Here is a 23,389-nt window from a genome sequence, read left to right on the forward strand (position 1 = left end):
TCCTTTACGTTCTGAGCCAGCACCTCCATCACAGCTACAAATAGTAGTGGACTTAGTACCGACCCCTGATGCACTCCCACCTTCACCTCAAACTCACCACTGTTCCCGTCCTTCGTCCTTACAGCTGTGCGTGCTCTTTTGTACATTTCCATCACTACTCTGTTCAACCATTCCTCCACTCCTAACTTCCTCAATGCCCATGTCACTACTTCACGTGGAACCCTATCGAATGCTTTCTCCAGATCAACAAACCCAAGAAACAACTTCTTCCTCTTCTCCATGTATTCCTCCTGCAACTGCCTCACAATAAAAAAGGCATCTGTCGTTCCTCTTCCTGGCCTAAATCCAAACTGCATTTCGTCGATCTTCACTTTCTTCCTTATCCTCCTCTCCAACACCCTTTCCAATACCTCCATTCCATGCTCCAATAACTTTATCGCTCGATACGAGCCACAGTCCAGAGGGTCACCTTTCCCCTTGTATAGAGGGACGAGGGTACTCAGTTCCCAATCCACTGGAATGCGGCCCTCTTTCACCACCAGATTGCAGATCTCTGTCATTCTCTTCACGCCACAATTTCCCACTGCCTTCAACATATCTCCCACAACTCCCGTCGGCCCTCCCACTTTTCTACTCTTCATTGCTTTTATCGCTTCCTCAACTTCCTTCTCGGTTATCTTCTCTGCCGGTCCTAAAACTGGGTTACTCTCCATGTTGCCATCCCATTCATTCTCTGCATTCAACAGTATTTCCATATTATATCTGTTCCATCTGGGTCCACAACGATTTGTCCCACTTCATCCTTCAAGCAACTCACCCCCATCACATCACACCTCTCTTTCGCTATCTGCTTTGCAATCCTGAATTATTTTGCTATTTTGCAATTTTTTGGAGATTTTGGCAATTTTTTGCACCTTTTGCAATTGCTAATTGCAATTTTAACTGAATAATGAATCATTTATATTGCATTTCATACTCTCATGTTAGACCATGAACAGACTTATGGACCACTGTGTGAATGCTCATCTGACAAGGACTTTTATTTCACTTTTTTGGATTTATTGGTCCAGGCATTCATTTTCCATGAACATGCAGGGAACTGGAAAAAATATTTTGATTTTGAAACTGCTGATTCAGGCATCATTGGTATTAAAGGAATATGGAAAATGACCAAAGTGAGCAAACCCAAATATCTAATTTTTTGAAAGATATTTCTCTCTATAATGCATGAGAATGCAGTAGTGTTGGTTGATATATTGTAAATGTTTTCATGTGTTTGTTTGTGTGTTTGTGTGTTATCTTTCAATGGCCGAACCATAGCACCTACAGGCCCCAAATTTTGGGTGTAGGTACTTCAGAATCTGGGCAAGGTTTTAATAAACTACCCTACACCCCCACACAAAATTCTTCCACACGAAAATTCTCTGTATATTTATATGTGTATGTCTGAAAATCATAGAATAAATACCGCTTGGTAAATCACCACCAAACTCTGCATATGTGCTGGGGTTACACAGCATGAAGTCATGGGCAAAACATCATAGTATTTTGTTGTAGTATTAATGTACGATTGGAATGATGCTGTTTGGAATGAAAATAGAGATATTGAGTTCAAATATCAATGAGGAAATGACGTGAGGGTTTCTACTTTCTAACTGTGACATTCGTGGATTCGCCATATGCAGATTCGCCATTGATTGGGTAGAGAACCATTCAGACGGGTTACGTTTTTTGCCCAAGCCATTCACGAACCGACTGTCCATGTCTGATGTTCAACTGAAGGTGGCACAGGAATGTGGAATTTATTGGTTCCATGGTTTAGTATTCGCCGTTTCTGCATTGTTTGTTTGTTCTGGCTTCCCACCCGTACCTCGCTGGTGTGTGTGTATATGTGTGTATATATATATATATATATATATATATATATGTATATTGTTAGTTTTGCACGACCATCGTTCCCTTACCAAGGGGAGATTAAGCCCCTTGTTCTCCTTGGGTCATCGCAACCGCGAGACTTGAGTCGCCACTTCCGGTCGGACGCAGGACAGGGTTTCGGGACAATTCTCGCACGTACCTAAGTACCTACACCACCGCGGAAGCGGGGATAAAGTCTCGCCCGAACCACGCATAATTTGAGTACGTCCCGGCTCGGCGGTTTCTCACAGCGCGATTAATCAACGGCGCGCTTTCACCCTCGTAACTCAATAGAGGATCTGCCTCAAGCTCAACCGAGCGTTTAACTTGTAACTCAATTCAACACCGCGCACTCTCCGAACTGCTCAACAGAGGACCCCGGCTCATAACTTGTTTAGCGCTTCGAACCGATGACTCAAGCTCATCACTCAGCGCATGTCCTTCTCACATGGGCTTGCCTCATAACTCAACGAGCCCCTCTCCCCTCGTAACTGAGGTGGGGGCTTCGGGCACAGGGTTATATTGCCACGCCCTGGCCTGCCTCGAATGTTCCAAACCACGCCTTTTGACGCAGTGCTAAGCCACTCCCCTCGATCCCTGATTGGCGGCTCGTGCTTACCGGTCACTCCCACTTCTCCTGTTCCGCCTTCCTTCGGCTTGCCTTGACTTGTCAGGCCGGCCTCGTGGTAATTTGTGCGAAAAACCAAAGCATTGAGGCGGCATTAAGCATTGGAAGGGGACCTAACTCTCATTATTCTACTCAACGCAAAACTACACATAGGAAAGGTCTATGCTTACATTTACTAAGAAATAACTGAACTATCGCGAGGCTACATGTTGTTGTGTGACTAGCTATGAGGGGAAAATTAACCTTTATTGCAAAAACACAGAACTGCAACAATATATATGTATTTTGTGTATTTTGCAAGTATCGTGCTCTGCATGACGTCTTCTTGTTTGTTTGTTTGCCTGTGAACAAGATATCGCAAAAAGTTGTGTACGGATTTGGACGAAATTTGGTAGTGAGGTAGTTTATGTGACAAGGACGAAATGAGTAGATTTTGGTGAATATCCGGATTCGGATCCAGGTAGTAGGATTTTTAAAGTGATTCTTCACCATTGGGAGATCGGGCCAAAAACGACATATAGCAGGATATCTCAAAACGTTATGGACGGATTTGGACGAAATTTGGTGGAGAGGTAGTTTATGTGACAAGGACGAAATGAATAGATTTTGGTGAATATCCGGATTCGGATCCAGGTAGTAGGATTTTTAAAGTGATTCTTCACCATTGGGAGATCAGGCGAAAAGCAATAAATAACATAATATTTGATAAAGTTATGGACGAGTTATGAATAAACTTGGTCGATGAGTTAGGTAGGTGTCAAGAACAAGCCGATTTGATTTTGTTTCAGGTCCTAATTCAGATCCGACCTATCATTGGGATACAAAGCATAAACTGTTCAGCCTGGCGGAGGGTATGCTCTCTACCGAGTGCTGTTCTAGGTCATACTTAAATGTTGGTGGGAGGAGAAAAGAACATGGCCGCAAGGCGTGATACAGATAGAAGAACCACCTTTAGAGGGCATTTTTCCATGCAGAGCAGGGGTTGGCCTTTTTTGGGCACCGTTGCCCCATTTTTAAAGCAATGTTGTATGGCTGGATGCCCTTCCTGCCGCCCACCCTGTTAGTCATCTCTTGCGACACACAGGTAATTACCAGTGAACTGGTGCTCAATTTGCCGACCTCGGAAGGACCCCCCCGGCATTAATTCAGCAATCAACCAGGATTCTAACCCAGGATCCTAGGATCCCAAGCCAGCACCCGAACCACTAAGCCAACACCAGGCTTGTGCGATAGAGACAGAAACCAAATTTTAAAAAACATCCAACATGCTCACGCCACAACGAGTTTTAATTTTTCCCACAACGTGTGGTAGTATTTCCCTAATACCGGTGGAATTAGCTATTCCTATTAGTGGCTACTTCCGCTTGGGTCCCTCTTGTGAATCGGCCTATCCTGTGGGGGTTTAAATTATATAAAACGCCCAGCATTGACTGATTGGTATTAGGAGGTCAGTATGAAAGTGTTAGCAAATATAATCTGACAGTTTCACACTTCTCCCTACTCTCACCTGGTAATTTACACCATTTGCTATTCCATCACTTATAGTCAGGTTCAGTATGTCCAGATTTAAAGTTTCGTTGGAATTTTTGGGGGATTTGGAAAACTATATATTTTTGGAAACTATATTGTATAGTCAGTCAGAAAACCAATGTTGCTATTTGCACAGACTCCTGTATGGCGGCCATCTTGGATTTTCAAAATTGCCGCCGTAGAACTAATTTTTCTCAATATCTCAGCTTCTAAATAACATAGAGCTTTGATTCTAACGGCTAAACATACATTTTCAAGGGCCCCGAATCCAATGGTAACAAGGTCGATAAGCTAGACATGACCATAGAGCTCCTATGTGGCGGCCATCTTGGATTTGTCAAACTGGCCGCTGTAAAATTGATGTTTCTTAATATCTCAGCTTCTAAACTACATAAAGCTTTGATTCTAACGGCTAAACATACATTTTCAAGGGCCCCGAATCCAATGGTAACAAGTTCGATAAGCCAGACATGACCATAGAGCTCCTATGTGGCGGCCATCTTGGATTTTTCAAACTGGCCGCCGTAAAATTGATGTTTCGCAGGATCTCATCTTCTAAATAAGACGGAGCTTTGATTTTTCTAAATCCCAAAAACAATCCAACGAAATCTAAAATCTGGACATGCTGAACCTGACTGTGTTGACTGTAATGAGAAATACTATTCTACTGCGAGTGTTTTGCCCTTTGTGGGCCTTTGTGGCATACTGCCAAATAACACACAGATACTCCTAATGTTCATGAGAACTTAAAATCTGTTTACGGGTGGACAAGCTACTAAAGTAATAAGTTTGATCCCCAGGGTACAGCTGAGGAAAATAATTAGTTTACAGCGTGTGTTTTTGTATTATTTATATACTGAGCAATATACCTGATATTGTGGTGATGGTGGTAGTGTATTTGTAGCCTATTATACATCAATATGTCTGTGGTGGTGGTTGTATATATCGGTGACGGTTCCCTTTGCTTTGCTGTCTTTGCAGGTTCTACATGTCACATTATGAGTGAGATGCAACAAGATGGTGAAGGGGCGGGGCAAGCCCAGGAGTCCACGAACTGTAAGCAGTGCATTTTATGCAAGGCTGATGATGTCAAGAAAGGATCCTTGGTGTTAAACCCCAGAATAGATTCCTACCAACATTTATTGAAGACAATAGAAGAAAGGGCCAGTTTGCATGATGGCATCTACGTTCAAGTCCATAAACGACTCCAAAACAGCACAAAAGAAACACTCTCTACAGAGAAGGCAGTTTGGCATCGCACTTGTTACTCCAGTGCAACTAACAAGAGCGAGATACAACGTGCCAGAGACCGCCATGCGCATGCAGTAACAACTGGACACTATACTGCAAAAAAACGCGGACAGAAGAGAGGAAGCACAGAAATGGACGAGCCAGGCTCATCAACATCTGACGCAACATCCCCGTTCACACGCTCGTGTACAGTGCCACTGGATAAAGAGCAGTGTTTCTTCTGCCAAAAAGATGATGGCCAACTACTCTACCAGGTTAGGACTGAAAATGCTGGTCAAGAGCTTAGAGAGGCTGTAGAGAAGTCCCAAGATGCATTATTGAAAACACGATTCAACACATGTATCTCACCAGGTGATGCACACGCAATTGACCTTCGGTACCACAAATCTTGTTGGAGAAGACATGTGTTCCAAGTAGTACGAGACAGACCTAGCGCAAACAGAAGCAGCGCAGACAAAGAACTATTGCTGCAACGGGCAAGTCTGATTGAGATGATCAACCTGATAGATGTCAAAACACAAAACCAAGCTTATCTCTCCATGGATGACATTGAAACCACTTATGTCAATATGATTGGCGCAGAACACTTGGAAAAGCATGTACCTACATTCAATAGAAAGTGGCTGAAAGAAAGAATCGTCACTGAGTTGCCAAGCGTGACATCTGTTCTCCAAAAAGACCGAAGAAAATCGGCCATCCTCTACTGTCCAGATGCATGTGAGGAAAGCATGGTTCATTCTGCAATCACAAGTGATGGCGATGACGAGAACAACATGAATACAATCTACAAAGCAGCACAAGTGATACGGAAGAGCATCGCAGAATTCATTCAGAAGGACCAGGAAGCAAATACCATACAGGTGTCCAGCGATATCAACGATGTTCCGGCTGAACTATACACCATGATCCGCTGGGTAATGGTAGGGCCTGTCGACAAGCTGGAAACTGAGAAGAGGATCAGTGTTGTTGACAGATCAACACTCACTGTGAGTCAGAACATCATGTATGGATTCAAATCCAACAGACAGGTGAAGTACAAACCAAGCAGCGAATCCGCAACATTCAGGCCAACATTCACGGCCAACATTCAGGCCAACATTCACCAACATTCACGAATTCACTGAATGCCAGGCCAACATTCACGCAACAAAAAGCTGATGGGACTTCTCAATGCACATGGCTACTGTGTTTCGATTGTCCGCGCCCTCCTCATGGAAACTGCTCTTGCCAATGCTGTCGTAGAAAACACCAGGCAGTTTGAAGGTCTGTACGTGTCACCATTCCTGAAAAGGGGAGCCTTTGTGTTCTTTGCTGCAGACAACACGGACTTTGCCGAGGATACTCCTGACGGGAAAGGAACCACTCACGCAACGATTACTGCAGTGTACCAGAAGTCAGATGTCCCTGGAGAACCAGTTGCGCAACCTCTGATCATCGGTGATGCACAGAGTCTATCGGTCACTCCATACCATGTAGATGTGCTGCACTGTGACGAGCCGAAACCACAGCTTACGAAGAGAACAGAGGAGTTTGTCATCAACAAGGGGGTCTCCAGATCCTATCAACTGACACAACTGGGATAGGTTGTTGCTTCTGCCTTATCCAGGATGAAAGCGAGGGAACACTCCAGCAAGATTCCAGGTTGGGCAGGATACAACTCGCTCTTGTCTGAACGCCAGTCCATGACTCGGGTTGGTGCCTTGCCACTACTTCCAGAGGTGGCGCATGAGTGGCCAACCCTACTGACCATGATCATGCAAGCCAGTCAGCTAAGGATGTTGGCAGTTGGTGAAGATCATCCCACTGTAATTTCATTTGACATGGCCCTCTACGAGAAGGTGGTGCAACTGCTGGATGCAAGACCTGACTTGAAACGCACAGTCGTCCCCAGACTGGGTGAGCTGCATGTTGTCATGGCGGCTCTCCGAGCCCTCGGAGCCTCCATGGAGAACTCAGGCATTGATGATGCTTGGGTAGAAGCTGATGTCTATGGTCCAGCCACGACGTGGCTGGCAAGGCACCAACCTGAAATGTACACACTACAAGCGGTCTCTCCGTGCCCATATATATTCATATGTAGCACTTTATGAAATGGTTCTGGAGGAGTTCTTGAAGGACAACCCACAAGTAAAGGATGTGTGTTTCGAGGCAACAGAGGGAGTAGAAGCTGCCTGTGCTGAGACGAACAAGTGCACGAAAGCTGAATCTGTAAAACAAGCAAACACCAAACTCCTTCAAGTCTTGACATCTGATGGGGGTGGTGACGGCACTCGAGGAGTGGGAAGCACGGAGATCCAAGAATGCAATGTTCAAGTCAATGATGAACTATCTACATCGGGTGGAGACAATCCTGTTATTCGTGGCAGCATCACGGAGTGCTGACCTGGTGCTTCACCTCCAAGCTGGAGAAGAACTGAGCAAGTTATTCTTTGCCATGGACCGGATCAAATACAAGCTGCTCTGGCCCCGATACATCGCAGACATGTATGACCTAAGAACCAATCACCCTAGGACCTGGGAAGAACTAGGAGCTGGCAATCTATCAGTAACCAAGAATGACATCCCGTTTGTATCCATTGGACCAGATCATGCATGTGAACATCTGAACAAGCTGATGAAGATTCACTCTGGACTGATTGGCATCTCTAACAATGCCAATGCTAGACAGAGATTCTTCATGGTTACACCAGAATTATCACGCCTGTCAAAAGACTTCAAGAGTCAGTTTGGCCTGGAAGGTGACAAGATCACAGAACATCATGACCTTGGTCCAAGTGCAGTCAAGAGGGAGCATGAAGCAATCAACAAGATCAAGGCTGTGATACTGAGTCACAGGAATCCATTTGACACTGAAGGTGACAAGCTGCACAATGTGATAACGAATGCTTACATCCCAGACGAGTATGTACCACAGATCTTGAACATTGATGTCACTGGTCAGTTGTATGAAGACTACGTGTCGGAGCGTATCAATGGAGATGTTAGCCTCTGGGCACCAGTCAAGAAGGAGAACAACAAGATGTTCACGTCTGGGAACAAGAGAACCACAGTGAAACTCAGAGACAGGACTGTGGATCTGAAGGAGACTAAGGAACTGTACGGAAGGCTCATGGTCCTTGCCAAGTCAAACAGAGACGGCAACCAGAAATATGCCATCGGAAATTACGAGTTCACTGTGACACCAAGAGCACTGTTCGCTCCAGATGGGACAATTATTCCATGCACTGACAAGTCGAAGTTAATTCATCTCCTCGACAAGTTAGCAAGAGCAGAAATTCACCCCGAAGATCAGCAGCAGACACCAGCTGCAAATGTTCTACAAGAAGATCCAATGGACACAAGAACTATTGCATCCACATCTAGTAAACCTACAAGTCGGAAGATTGCACTGGTGGATGGGATGGTACTTGTGCATAAGCTGACAAAGAAACCAGCCACTGTAGTGAAAGTCAACGATCTGGGTGAATGCTTCAATGACAGACTCATGTCTCCAACAAAAGATTGTGATGAGATCATACTGGTCTTTGACACGTACAAAAACGATTCTCTGAAGAGTGCTACCAGAGCTAAAAGAAGGCAAGGAAAGGATGCAGTACAGTATCAAGTCAGAGATGACACCAACATCAAACACTTCCCAATGAGCAGATTCCTTTCTCATGACAAAACAAAGGCTGATCTGACTGACTATCTGGCAGCGAAAACTCTAGAATACAACAGTCACTCATCCAAGTTGATCATCACGTCTGCTTCAGGGCGTACTAGGAGCAACAGTGACCTGCTCTTCGAGGACAACAACCATGAAGAAGCTGACACCCTGTTGATCCACCAGGCCGTGCTGGCATCCCAGCGAAACCCACATGATGCGCAGTTGGTGTTCTTATCTCCCAACACAGATGTCCTGGTACTAGTCATAGCAAACTATGACCTACTGCTGAGGAATACATCCATTTCCATGGCCTCTGGAATACTTCAAATAGAGCCACTGTGGACAGCTCTAGGGGTCGAAAGAGCAAAGGCGTTGCCAGCCTTTCATGCTTTCACAGGGGCAGACAACACTGGGAGGTTCTCTCGAATAGGCAAAGCAACCTGGCTGCATGTCTACCTCAAAGCAAGTGAAGATGTCATAGACACCGTGCGAATGCTTTCAGATGCAACTGAAGTGACGGAGGACATGTTGTCCACACTAGCTCACTTTGTATGCGCTGCTTACTCTCCAAATGGCATCCACATCGACAGCATCCCCGAACTACGATGGTATTAAAGCGCGGCGTTACGCGCGCTGCTTGTGAGCAAGGAGGAAGCGGACAAGCGGTAACATATGAACGTCTTTATTGTAAGACTACACTGTAACACTGAACTCTTCCGGGCTGGTCGCCCGGTGTATATCCTGAGGCCACGCCTACCCCTCGGGCGTGGCCACCGCCCACTTGGTGCGTGGAATGATGTCACCACGCCAGTGGGCTTTTGTGTCCGCCACACGCGCCCCCCCAGAATTCCCGCGCACCTGGAGGGCCAGTTTGCGGGGCAGACGAATGACCCGGCCGAAGCGCCCCCTGGCGATCGGCGGCGTCTGGGGTGCAGGGATACCAGGTGGGATGCCCCTGGCTGCCCCTGGGATGGGTGCAGGACCGGGGGGCGCCGTGGCGGCGGGGCTGGGCGGTGCCGGGGGTCCGCCCGCAGGAGGGCGGCCCCGACATGGGGGTCGGGCCACTGGCGGTGGATGGTCCACATCGAGGTGGGCCGGCTTGAGGCGGTCTACCGAAACGCGGTCAGGAGTACCGCCGATGTCCAGGGTGAAGTGCTTCGCCCCGGTCTCCAGCACGCGGAAAGGCCCGTCGTACGGGGGTCGCAGTGGTGTCCGATGGGCATCGTGGCGGACGAAGACGTACTCCGCCGTGCGAAGCTCCGGGGCATGCCGTTGGCACCGGGGCGAACCTCTGGGCGGTCTCTTGCAGAGCGGAGCGCTGCTGTGCCGCGGACCATGGTGCCGTGGAGTCGGGGAGGAACTCGCCCGGCACCCGCAGCGGTTGCCCGAAGACCAACTCCGCCGCGGATGCGCGCAGGTCCTCCTTGGGCGCCGTCCGGAGGCCCAGCAGGACCCAGGGGAGCCTGTCGACCCAGCCGCCGTCGCGGAGGGTGGCCCGGAGCGCGGCCTTCAATGAGCGGTGAAATCGCTCACACAGGCCGTTAGCCTGGGGGTGGTAGGCCGTGGTTCGGTGCAGCCGGACCCCGAGCCCCTGCGCAACCGCCCCCCAGAGCTCCGAGGTGAACTGGGGGCCGCGGTCGGATGAGATGTCTGAGGGGGCGCCGAACCGGGCGACCCAGGTGGCGATGAAAGCCTGCGCGACATCGGCCGCCGTTGTCGACGCCAAGGGCACGGCCTCCGGCCACCGGGTGGTGCGGTCCACCATGGTGAGGACGTGGGTGAAACCCCGCGAGGGGGGCAGAGGTCCCACCAGGTCCACGTGGACGTGGTCAAACCGGCGTTCCGGCACCGTGAACGGGGCCAACGGGGCCTGGGTGTGCCGGTGCACCTTGGCGCGCTGGCACGCGAGGCATGTCCTGGCCCAGCCGCGGACGGCCTTCCGGAGGCCATGCCAGACGAACTTGTCGGCGATCAGCCTTTGGGAGGCCCTCGCGCCCGGGTGGGACAGGCCGTGGATGGCGTCAAACACCTGGCGCTGCCAGCCCGCGGGCACAATGGGGCGAGGACGCCCGAGGGAGACGTCGCACAAGAGGGCCGCGCCCGCGCCGTCGAACGGCACCTCGGTGACGCGGAGGCCCGTGACGGCAGTCCGCAAGGCCTGGACGTCGGGGTCAGCGGCCTGGTCCGCTGCCATCCGGGCATAGTCGATGCCGAGGTGGACTGCGTGGGCGACGGCCCGGGAAAGGCAATCCGCCACCGGGTTGTCCTTCCCCGCGACGTGCTGGATGTCCGTTGTGTACTCGGACACGGCCGAGAGGTGACGCTGCTGCCGGGCCGACCACGGCTCGGTGACCTTGCCCATCGCGAAGATCAGCGGCTTGTGGTCGACGAAGGCAGTGAACGCCTGGCCCTCGAGCAGATGGCGGAAGTGCCTGACCGCCAAGTGAAGTCCGAGCAACTCGCGGTCGAAGGTACTGTAACGGCGTTCGGGCGGGCGAAGCTGCCGGCTAAAGAACGCCAGCGGTTGCCAAGCTCCACGCACCCATTGCTCGTGCACCGCGCCCACCGCGTAGTCCGAGGCATCGGTGGTGAGGGCGATCGGTGCATCGGGCGCCGGGTGCGTGAGCATGGTGGCGTTAGCCAAGGCGAGCTTCGCGCCCGTGAACGCCGTGTCCATCTGCTCGGTCCAGGTAACGTCGCCTTTGCCCGGCTTACCTCGGAGAGCTTCGTTCAGGGGGCGCAGGAGCTGGGCGATACGGGGCAGGAACCGATGGTAAAAGTTCACCATGCCCAGGAACTCCTGCAGCCCTCTGATCGTGCGGGGGCGCGGAAACCCCTTCACCGCCTCCACCTTGGCCGGCAGGGGGACGGCTCCGTGCCTGGTGACACGGTGCCCCAGAAAATCGATTGTGGCGGCGCCGAACCGGCACTTTGCGGGGTTCACAATCAGGCCATGCTGGCCCAGGCGTTCGAAGAGCGTGCGGAGGTGGCGTAGGTGCTCTTCGCGGGACGCGCTGGCGACGAGGATATCGTCCAGGTAGACGTAGACAAAATCCAAGTCGCGCAGGACGCTGTCCATCAGTCGCTGGAACGCCTGAGCCGCATTCTTCAGACCGAAGGGCATGCGCAGGAACTCGAAGAGTCCGAATGGCGTGATGACCGCCGTCTTCGGGACGTCCTCCGGCCTGACGGGGACCTGATGGTAGCCGCGTATGAGGTCCACCTTCGAGAAGAAGGACCTGCCCGCCAAACGGGCGGAAAAGTCCTGAATGTGGGGGACGGGGTAGCGGTCGGGAGTCGTGGCGTCATTGAGACGGCGATAGTCCCCGCACGGTCGCCATCCCCCGCCGGGCTTCGGCACGATGTGCAGCGGCGACGCCCAAGCGCTCTCTGAGCGCCGAACGATGCCGAGTCGCTCCAGGGTAGCGAACTCCGCTTTTGCCACCGCCAGCTTCGTCGGCTCGAGGCGGCGTGCCCGGGCGTAGACCGGTGGCCCGACGGTGGGGATGTGATGGGCCACCCCGTGCTTGACGGCCCCCGCCGAGAAGGTGGGCCGCGTGAGGGCCGGGAAGCCGGCGAGGAGGCGGGTGAATGCGTCCGCTGCCGGAAGCGTACAGACCAACGTGGCCGGAACCGAATCGTTCGGCAAGCCGCTTGGCAAGCCGCTCGTTGAGCTGGGCAACGCACATGCGAGCGAGCTGAACGTCTCGGCCTGGACAAGCCGTCTGCGCTTGACGTCGACCAGGAGCCCATTAGCGCACAGGAAGTCCGCGCCAAGCAGTGCCATGGGCACGTCGGCGGTGACGAACGTCCATCGGAAAACCTGCCCTCCAAACCGCAGAGAGAGGCAGCGTTTTCCATACGTACGGATGGGCGTCCCGTTCGCGGCAAGCAGCGCGGGGCCCCCACCCGCGGCGTGCTTGTCTGACGTGCCGGCGGGAATGACACTCACCTGTGCTCCCGTGTCGCACAGGTAACGGCGCCCGGAGAAGGTGTCCGTTATGAACAGCAGGCTGCTCGAACGGCCGGCGCTCATCGCCACAATTGAGCGCCGGCCCGGGCGTTTCCCGACCCGTTGAAGGAGCACGGCGGATGACACCGCCGAGCTTCGTGGCCGAACTTGGCGTGGAACCAGCACCAGGTGGTGGAGCTGGAGGAGCGCGGCTGGCTCCGCCAGGCCGGTGGAGTCGACGGGTTTCCCCGCGGTGGCGGTTTTCGCCGCGGCGGTGGGCGGGGCGTGGCGGCGTTCACGAGGTGCGTATCAGCATGCTGCTGAAACTCAGCGTGCTGTAGAAGATGATGCTGTGGAACAGCAGCGTCGAAGGCCGTGACGGCCACGCCAACGCTCGCCCGCATGTCCGAAGCGGCGAAGTACTTGTCCGCCTCGGCCGCCAATGCTCGGGGTTCCGTTAGCCCGGTCCCGGCCAACGCGAGGCGAACCTGCGCTGGAAGTTGGCGACGGAAAAGCGCCCGGAATAGCGAACCGGGGGCTTCGTCGCCCAACAGTGACAGCATATGGTCCATTCGGACCGACGGGCACGTCTCACCGAGCTCGGGGAGATCCAGGAGGCGGTCGGCCCGTGCGTCATCCGTGAGGCTGAACGTGGCTAGGAGTAGCCGCTTGAGTGCCTCGTACTTGTGGCCGTCCGGTGGGTGGCGAAGGACGGACACAACTCGAGCGGCCGTGCCGGGCCCGAGGGAGGCGACGACATGGCAGTAGCGCAGGTCATCGTTGGTGAGGCGCCGAAGCTGAAATTGGGCTTCGGCTTGAACGAACCAGACCTCGGCCTGGGCCTCCCAAAATCCGGGAAGTTTAATCGCCATTGACTTGTCGTTGGCCATTGCAATGGCGTCGTGTTTGGAAGGATCGCTACGGCAGATCCAACGTCGAGGGTCACCAGTAAAGCGCGGCATTACGCGCGCTGCTTGTGAGCAAGGAGGAAGCGGACAAGCGGTAACATATGAACGTCTTTATTGTAAGACTACACTGTAACACTGAACTCTTCCGGGCTGGTCGCCCGGTGTATATCCTGAGGCCACGCCTACCCCTCGGGCGTGGCCACCGCCCACTTGGTGCGTGGAATGATGTCACCACGCCAGTGGGCTTTTGTGTCCGCCACAGTATCTCTTTTGCAAACACATGGCAGAAAGTGACAGGCTTCCTCCTACTCTTGGAGCTCTCAAGCAGCACTCAAGCAGCACAGAATCCTTAGAGTCCATATCCAAGCCAGAGTGTGGGGTCAGGCAAGCATTGCTCAACAGGATCCTCAGCTGAATCCCCTGCAAAACGGCTTTTACAAAGACACGGATGGACAAGTGAAACCAACCACAACTGAGGAGCCTCCAGCCCCCAAGGCCATCATTCAAATGGTTAGATGTCAGTGCAAAACAGACTGTTCTTCATCTAGATGTTCCTGCAGAACAAACAACTTGGCTTGTACAGTCCTTTGTCAGTGTGACATCCAGTGCCAAAATGATGAGGACTCTCAAGACGTGATGAACGAAAGCGATGAGGATGATGATGACTTTACTCAATGATGAATCAAAGCTCTGTGCTCTTTAGAAGGTGAGTTACATCAGTTTTATGGCGGCCAGTTTGAAAAATCCAAGATGGCCGCCACATAGGAGCTCTATGGTCATGTCTAGCTTATCGAACTTGTTACCATTGGATTCGGGGCCCTTGAAAATGTATGTTTAGCCGTTAGAATCAAAGCTTTATGTTGTTTAGAAGCTGAGATATTGAGAAACATCAAGTTTACGGCGGCCAATTTGAAAAATCCAGGATGGCCGCCACATAGGAGCTCTATGGTCATGTCTAGCTTATCGAACTTGTTACCATTGGATTCGGGGCCCTTGAAAATGTATGTTTAGCCGTTAGAATCAAAGCTCTATGTTATTTAGAAGCTGAGATATTGAGAAAAATTAGTTCTACGGCGGCAATTTTGAAAATCCAAGATGGCCGCCATACAGGAGTCTGTGCAAATAGCAACATTGGTTTTCTGATTGACTTTTCAATATAGTTTCCAAAAATATATAGTTTTCCAAATCCCCCAAAAATTCCAACGAAATTACCTTGTGAACCTGACTAAATTGTATTTGTTGTGTTTATGATATTACATTTTTATAGGCAATTTAGGTTGAAGATTGAGGTTGAATGTTTTTTTTTTCAAGAAAGAACCCCTCAGCACACACATAGGGGAGGGGTAGGTGCAGACTGGAAGTTTCCACCATTTCTTTCCTGGGAAAACCACATTTCAAATCTGGCCTCCATAGCCAGTCGTCGACTGGGCATCCTCCGTCGTGCGAAGTCCTTCCTTAGCACACCTGAGATCCTCACCACATACAAGGCTTTCATCCGCAACTCAATGGAATACTGCTCTCCCCTCTGGGCTGGTGCTCCTGCCTCACACCTAGCTAGTCTTCACGCTGTTGAAACCAAAGCGTTCAGAATCAGTGGAATCTCCCGCGATGAAGCTAACTCCAAAGGCCTTTCACTTACTCACCGCAGGCAGGTTGGTGGTCTTTCCGTCTTCTACCGACTCCTCTCCGGCCTTGCCCCCCCCAGCTCTCCCTGGGCTCTGTCCCCCAAATATTCCTACAGTTCGCACAATATCTGCCTGCAACCCACTTATGGTTAAACTGCCAAAATGAAGACTCTCTGCTCACCTTCACTCCTTCATTCCTCTTTTCTCCCGCCTCTGGAACAAACTCCCGCACTCTCTTCAATCCCACTCCACCCTCCAGGTCTTTAAAACAGCTGTTCACCACCATCTCTTATCTTCCCCCATCCAAAACCTTGATCTTTTCTACCCCTGCTAATTTCACCCCAAATCCACTTTTTTGAAATACCAACTTCTTTCCTGGCAGTCCTTGGTGTCCTTGTGTTTTATACTTCTCCCACCCCCCCCCCCCTTGCCACGCCTCCTCCCCCCAAGCCCTCTCCCTCCCACACATCTCACGATGTCCCTGGTCTCATATGTTGTGTTTGTGTGCTTCCCCTTCTCTCCCCATCTTGTCTACCGCTCCCTCTTTTTATATATTTTGTTTGTCTGTTTGATTTGTTTGTGAAATAAATGTTAGCTCTTTCACGAGCCTCGATTCTGTATACAAAAAAAAAAAAAAAAAAACCACCACGTAATTCAGAACACCTCACCACCAAGTAATTTAAAACACGTAATAAAAACACCTCACAGCCATTAAATTAAAAACACCTCACCACCACGAAATTAAAAACACCTCACCACCACGAAATTGAAAACACCTCACAGCCATCAAACACGTAATAAAAACACCTCACAGCCATGAAATTAAAAACACCTCACCACCACGAAATTGAAAACACCTCACAGCCATCAAACACGTAATAAAAACACCTCACAGCCATGAAATTAAAAACACCTCACCACCACGAAATTAAAAACACCTCACCACCACGAAATTGAAAACACCTCACAGCCATCAAACACGTAATAAAAACACCTCACAGCCATGAAATTAAAAACACCTCACCACCACGAAATTAAAAACACCTCACCACCACGAAATTGAAAACACCTCACAGCCATCAAACACGTAATAAAAACACCTCACCACCATGAAATTAAAAACACCCCACAGCCATAAAACATGTAATAAAAACACCTCACCACCACGAAATTAAAAACACCTCAGCCATAAAACACGTAATAAAAACACCTCACCACCACGAAATTAAAAACACCTCGCAGCCATAAAACATGTAATAAAAACACCTCACCACCACGAAATTAAAAACACCTCACAGCCATAAAACACGTAATAAAAACACCTCACCACCACGAAATTAAAAACACCTCACAGCCATAAAACACATAATAAAAACACCTCACAGCCATTAAACACATAATAAAAACACCTCACACCAATAAAACACGGAATAAAAACACCTCACAGCCATAAAACACATAATAAAAACACCTCACAGCCATAAAACACATAATAAAAACACCTCACAGCCATAAAACACGAAATAAAAACCTCACCACCATGAAATTAAAAACACCTCACAGCCATAAAACACGAAATAAAAACCTCACCACCATGAAATTAAAAACACCTCACAGCCATAAAACACGAAATAAAAACCTCACCACCATGAAATTAAAAACACCTCACAGCCATAAAACACGAAATAAAAACCTCACCACCATGAAATTAAAAACACCTCACAGCCATAAAACACGAAATAAAAACCTCACCACCATGAAATTAAAAACACCTCACAGCCATAAAACACGAAATAAAAACCTCACCACCATGAAATTAAAAACACCCCACAGCCATAAAACACGTAATAAAAACACCTCACCACCATGAAATTAAAAACACCTCACAGCCATAAAACACGTAATAAAAACACCTCACCACCATGAAATTAAAAACACCTCACAGCCATAAAACACGTAATAAAAACACCTCACCACCATGAAATTAAAAACACCCCACAGCCATAAAACATGTAATAAAAACACCTCACCACCATGAAATTAAAAACACCTCACAGCCATAAAACACGTAATAAAAACACCTCACCACCATGAAATTAAAAACACCTCACAGCCATAAAACACGTAATAAAAACACCTCACCACCATGAAATTAAAAACACCCCACAGCCATAAAACATGTAATAAAAACACCTCACAGCCATAAAACACGTAATAAAAACACCTCACCACCATGAAATTAAAAACACCTCACAGCCATAAAACACGTAATAAAAACACCTCACCACCATGAAATTAAAAACACCTCACAGCCATAAAACACGTAATAAAAACACCTCACCACCATGAAATTAAAAACACCTCACAGCCATAAAACACGTAATAAAAACACCTCACCACCATGAAATTAAAAACACCTCACAGCCATAAAACACGTAATAAAAACACCTCACCACCATGAAATTAAAAACACCTCACAGCCATAAAACACGTAATAAAAACACCTCACCACCATGAAATTAAAAACACCTCACAGCCATAAAACACGTAATAAAAACACCTCACCACCATGAAATTAAAAACACCTCACAGCCATAAAACACGTAATAAAAACACCTCACCACCATGAAATTAAAAACACCTCACCACCATGAAATTAAAAACACCTCACAGCCATAAAACACGTAATAAAAACACCTCACCACCATGAAATTAAAAACACCTCACAGCCATAAAACACGTAATAAAAACACCTCACCACCATGAAATTAAAAACACCTCACAGCCATAAAACACGTAATAAAAACACCTCACCACCATGAAATTAAAAACACCCCATAGCCATAAAACACGTAATAAAAACACCTCACCACCATGAAATTAAAAACACCTCACAGCCATAAAACACGAAATAAAAACACCTCACCACCATGAAATTAAAAACACCTCACAGCCATAAAACACGTAATAAAAACACCTCACAGCCATGAAATTAAAAACACCTCAGCCATAAAACACGTAATAAAAACACCTCACCACCACGAAATTAAAAACACCTCACAGCCATAAAACACGTAATAAAAACACCTCACCACCATGAAATTAAAAACACCTCACAGCCATAAAACATGTAATAAAAACACCTCACAACCATAAAACACATAATAAAAACACCTCACAACCATAAAACACATAATAAAAACACCTCACAGCCACGAAATTAAAAACACCTCACCACCAAGTAATTCAAAACACCTCACCACCACGTAATTCAAAACACCTCATCACCAACTAATTCAAAACACCTCACCACCACATAATTAAAAACAACTCACCACCACATAATTATAAATACCTCACCACCACGTAATTCAAAACACCTCATCACCAACTAATTCAAAACACCTCACCACCACATAATTAAAAACACCTCACCACCACGTAATTATAAATACCTCCCCACCACGTAATTCAAAACACCTCACCACCACGTAATTATAAATACCTCACCACCATGTAATTCAAAACACCTCATCACCAACTAATTCAAAACACCTCACCACCACGTAATTCAAAACACCTCATCACCAACTAATTCAAAACACCTCACCACCACGTAATTCAAAACACCTCACCACCACGTAATTATAAATACCTCACCACCACGTAATTCAAAACACCTCACCACCACATAATTAAAAACACCTCACCACCACGTAATTATAAATACCTCACCACCACGTAATTCAAAACACCTCATCACCAACTAATTCAAAACACCTCACCACCATTATAATTAAAAACAACTCACCACCACGTAATTATAAATACCTCACCACCACGTAATTCAAAACACATCACCAACTAATTCAAAACACCTCACCACCACATAATTAAAAACACCTCACCACCACGTAATTATAAATACCTCACTACCACGTAATTCAAAACACCTCATCACCAACTAATTCAAAACACCTCACCACCACATAATTAAAAACACCTCACCACCACGTAATTATAAATACCTCCCCACCACGTAATTCAAAACACCTCATCACCAACTAATTCAAAACACCTCACCACCACATAATTAAAAACACCTCACCACCACGTAATTATAAATACCTCCCCACCACGTGATTCAAAACCACCACAACGTTATTAAAAACACTTCACAACCACGGAAACAAAAGTTTGAGGGAGTCGTTAAGTGACAACACAGATGTGTCGATATCTATCTATAATTCCAGTAATCTCTGTACGTTTGTACGTTTGTACGTTTGTCTGTCTGTGACCGCTGTTTCTCGACAACCACGGGTCCGATATACTTTTCACTTGCCAGGTATATTGCTGGGGACCCGAGGATGTGCCTTTTCAAGGTTTCATATTAATCGGACAATTACTTACCGAGCTATGTCCAAAAAACGATTCAACCAATCAGAGAGCAGCGAACGATCGCGTGTGCCGGCGTTGCGAATGGACCAAACCATTCCATGTAAATAGAGGGGGGGGGTTCTGTGGTCGTTGCGAATGGACGAAACCATTTCATGTAAATAGAGGGGGGGGGGGATTGTCACTGTACTCGCAAGCCGTTCGCCGTTCGCTTTGGCGTTGCGAATGGACCAAACCATTTCATGTAAATAGAGGGGGGGGATATAATTTTAGATAGATATATAGTACGGGCATATATATAGTACGGGCATGCCCTAGTATAGATAAATGACTACCCGAGTTGCCGTTTTGTCATGGTTTACACCAATCATAATTCAAACAATTATTTTGCACAAATGTATTTGTAATACACGTGATATCACATTTTATAAACAATTGAAGTTGAAAAAAAAAAATTCCCCAAAAAAATTCCAATAAAAAAATTAAAAATTGGAAAAAATTTCAGAAAAAACACCCTTAGGACATACCGACGGGAGAGATATGTACATACCAGAAGTTTGGTACGATTTCGCAAAGGTTTGAGAAAGTAGTTCAGTGACAACACAGGACAACACAGGACAGGACAGACGCTGCACATATATATATATATATACGTATATAGTATATGGATACACACACACATATATGCTTCACCAAATGACTATAGCTAGGGAAGTAGCGTCCTTGGGGTTTGTAGTTTATTTTATTTTCTAATTCGGCACTACAGTAAAGAGAAGAAATACAATGCTGTTTTCAATTATTCATGGCCAGGATAGGTTAACCAGATCTCTCAATTGACGGGCATCACTTTCTGCTGTGAACTCCATGTGTGTTGCAGGGAGGACACCATGCCGCGCCATCGTAGACCGGCTCCAAGTGAAAGTGAAGGTGAGTTCTCATTCATAAAATAAACCTCTCGTCTCCACAAATCTATCGACAAAGACTCCAGAAATTATAAACCCACAGCCGACTTCAATCCCTCATCCCCTCTCCATGAAATAGTACGAGCTCACTGTATTGGGTCGCAAAGTCCTTTACTCACCATAAGCTGCCTTTGTGTGTCATTTTATGAAATAGTACTGGTATCTTGTTTTGTATATGTAACACTTGTGGTTAAGCAAGCTTCAATGATTCGGGTTAGAGTACCGGTATCTATTCATAATGTACCAAACATGGTATAAATATTGACTCTTCGTCCCCTTCCTCTCCCAAACATCAGCCACCTCTTTGCAACAGATACTTGGTGTGGTTTGGAACAACAATATAAATTAGCCACTTTATTCCATTATAGAGATAAAAAAGAGAGACTAAGTCACTACTTGGCAGCAATATCTGCCATAACTCATATTTGTGGAAGCATTTGTTAGTGTTTTTTTCGTTTGTTTGTTTTTGTATACAAGATCGAGGCTCGTGTAAGAGCTAACATTAATGACAAAAAAAAACAAAAACAAACGGACACAAAAGGAAATAAAGGGAGCGGTACAAGTACAACATTTGAGAGCAGGGACATCGGGAGATCTGTGGGAGGAAAAGGGCTTGGGGGGAGGAGGCGTGGGAAGGGGGGACGGGGTGGGAGAGGTAAAAAAAAAAAAACACATAGACACTGCTAGGACTTCCAGGGAAGATGTCGGTATTTCAGAAAAGTGGATCTGGGGTGAATTAACGGGGGTAGAAAAGATCAAGGTTTTGGATGGGGGTAGAAAAGATCAAGGTCAGCTGTTCTAAAGACCTGGAGGGAGGAGAGGGATTGAAGAGAGTGAGGGAGTTTGTTCCAGAGGCGGGAAAATGAGGAATGAAAGAGTGAAGGTGAGCAGAGAGTCTTGATTTTGGCAGTACCAGAAACTCCGATTAAAATGGGTGTGCTAACTGCCAAGATCGACATGTTACAGTGTACAAACAACGGTACCCGCCCTACGGGCGGGGCTTCAATTGGGAGGCCCAAATGAAAAGGTAAAATATCAGCAAGAATAATGCGTAAGAATAAGAATATATGATAGCGTAAGAATAATGTTTAATGATCATTAAATGAATGAATGTTATGAATAACGCCATGGCGTCGCGTTGGCAGCAGTGACAATATAAAAATGTTTTCCAAGAACTTCAAAGAGAGAAAAGGAACTTTTGTCAGCAATGTTGTCTATCCTGAAGTTCTAAGCTGAAGAAGAGGTACAAAATCATTCCATTTTTTTTCCTAAAGAAAAGCGTACAGTTGATATCACTAATCACGATTTGAATTTTGAAACACGATGGAATAATATTTACCGATATGAACAGTGATGTGTTTTTTATTGAAATTCTAAAAATACTGTTTCGATTTTGATGATTTGCGTGTGATATTGAACGGATGTATATATAAATGGCTATATAATGGTTTGGTTATACTGTATATGGTATAATGGTAATGGTAATGCTATAATGGTTTATACTAGTACCGACTGCAAAGCCGCAATGAGCCGGCGAAGCCAAAACCTCTTGCCACTATTTTACCCATCACCATGGCATCAGTAGGTTAGGTAGTTGGTAGTAGGTAGGTAGGTAGTTGGTAGTAGGTAGGTGTAGTAGGTACCGTACATGGTAAGACTTGGTAAAAGAGAAGAGCAGACAGTCCTCCCCAATACCTGCATACCTCTTGCCACTATTTTACCCATCACCATGGCATCAGTAGGTTAGGTAGTTGGTAGTAGGTAGGTAGGTAGGTAGGTAGTAGGTAGGTGTAGTAGGTACCGTACCTGGTAAGACTTGGTAAAAGAGAAGAGCAGACAGTCCTCCCCGATGGCAATACCTGCATACAATACAATAAATGTCACAAGAAGCTTAAGGAAGTAACTATACGATGTGCTTGCTTAAGGCCTATTTTTAACTGGGCTTAACATACGTTTTCACAGTAAGTGTGTAGTCTTCTAACTTCAGTCGCTGTCAGGCGCCAGGGCTGGTTATCTGACTCTCCGAGCACGGCAGCTTCGTCCACCAGAAGACATTAGCTTGCAGTGATTAATTCGGTGAATTCCATCTCAACTTCGGATATTTCCGGCCGTGAAAAACTATCCGTATTTCTAAACTAAATATGTAAACCGCTTATACCGTATTTCTGGCCGTGAAAAACTATCCCGTACGGCCGCGAGATTTCTAAAAAATAATTCTTCGTCAATTTTAGAATATTTGACGCCGTTTTCACCGTCCGAAACGCGTAATAATAATTGGTTCTGGTGTTTGATGACGATTTTCGTTGAAGATAACGAGGTTGGTCTTAACGTATTTTAATTACTAATGAGAGGTTTCATTAGATTTATTAATCAAAGAACGACGGGTGAAACAAGCTCCGATTGAACTTTTTCGCAATTGTTTTATGCAAACTTCCGCATCCGGTCGATGGCGCCCATCATTGAGCCACGGATATACCTCCGTGCATTGAGTGCTTTCATTTTAGAAATATTTTTGCAAATGCTCGACTCTCATTGGGTCCGGTGTTTGGCGACGCGTTTTGTTGAAGATAACCAGGCC

The 23,389-nt window shown here is 47.4% G+C and overlaps 1 protein-coding gene across 1 annotated transcript in view; it reads right to left on the reverse strand.

Annotated features, from left to right (window-relative positions):
- Window positions 1-22,786, reverse strand: part of LOC144892160 (uncharacterized) — a 442,282-nt gene extending 419,496 nt beyond the window's left edge. The window contains exons 1-2 of the mRNA XM_078777411.1: window positions 22,764-22,786; window positions 22,618-22,670 (exon numbers count right to left, since the gene is read on the reverse strand). The gene's annotated coding sequence lies outside the window, so the exon portion shown is untranslated. The remainder of the gene's footprint in view (window positions 1-22,617; window positions 22,671-22,763) is intronic.
- Window positions 22,787-23,389: the final 603 nt, after the last annotated feature.

This window comes from Myxine glutinosa, chromosome 5 (genome assembly GCF_964187855.1).
Source record: "Myxine glutinosa chromosome 5, kmMyxGlut1.1, whole genome shotgun sequence".
In the NCBI taxonomy this organism is placed as follows: domain Eukaryota; kingdom Metazoa; phylum Chordata; class Myxini; order Myxiniformes; family Myxinidae; genus Myxine; species Myxine glutinosa.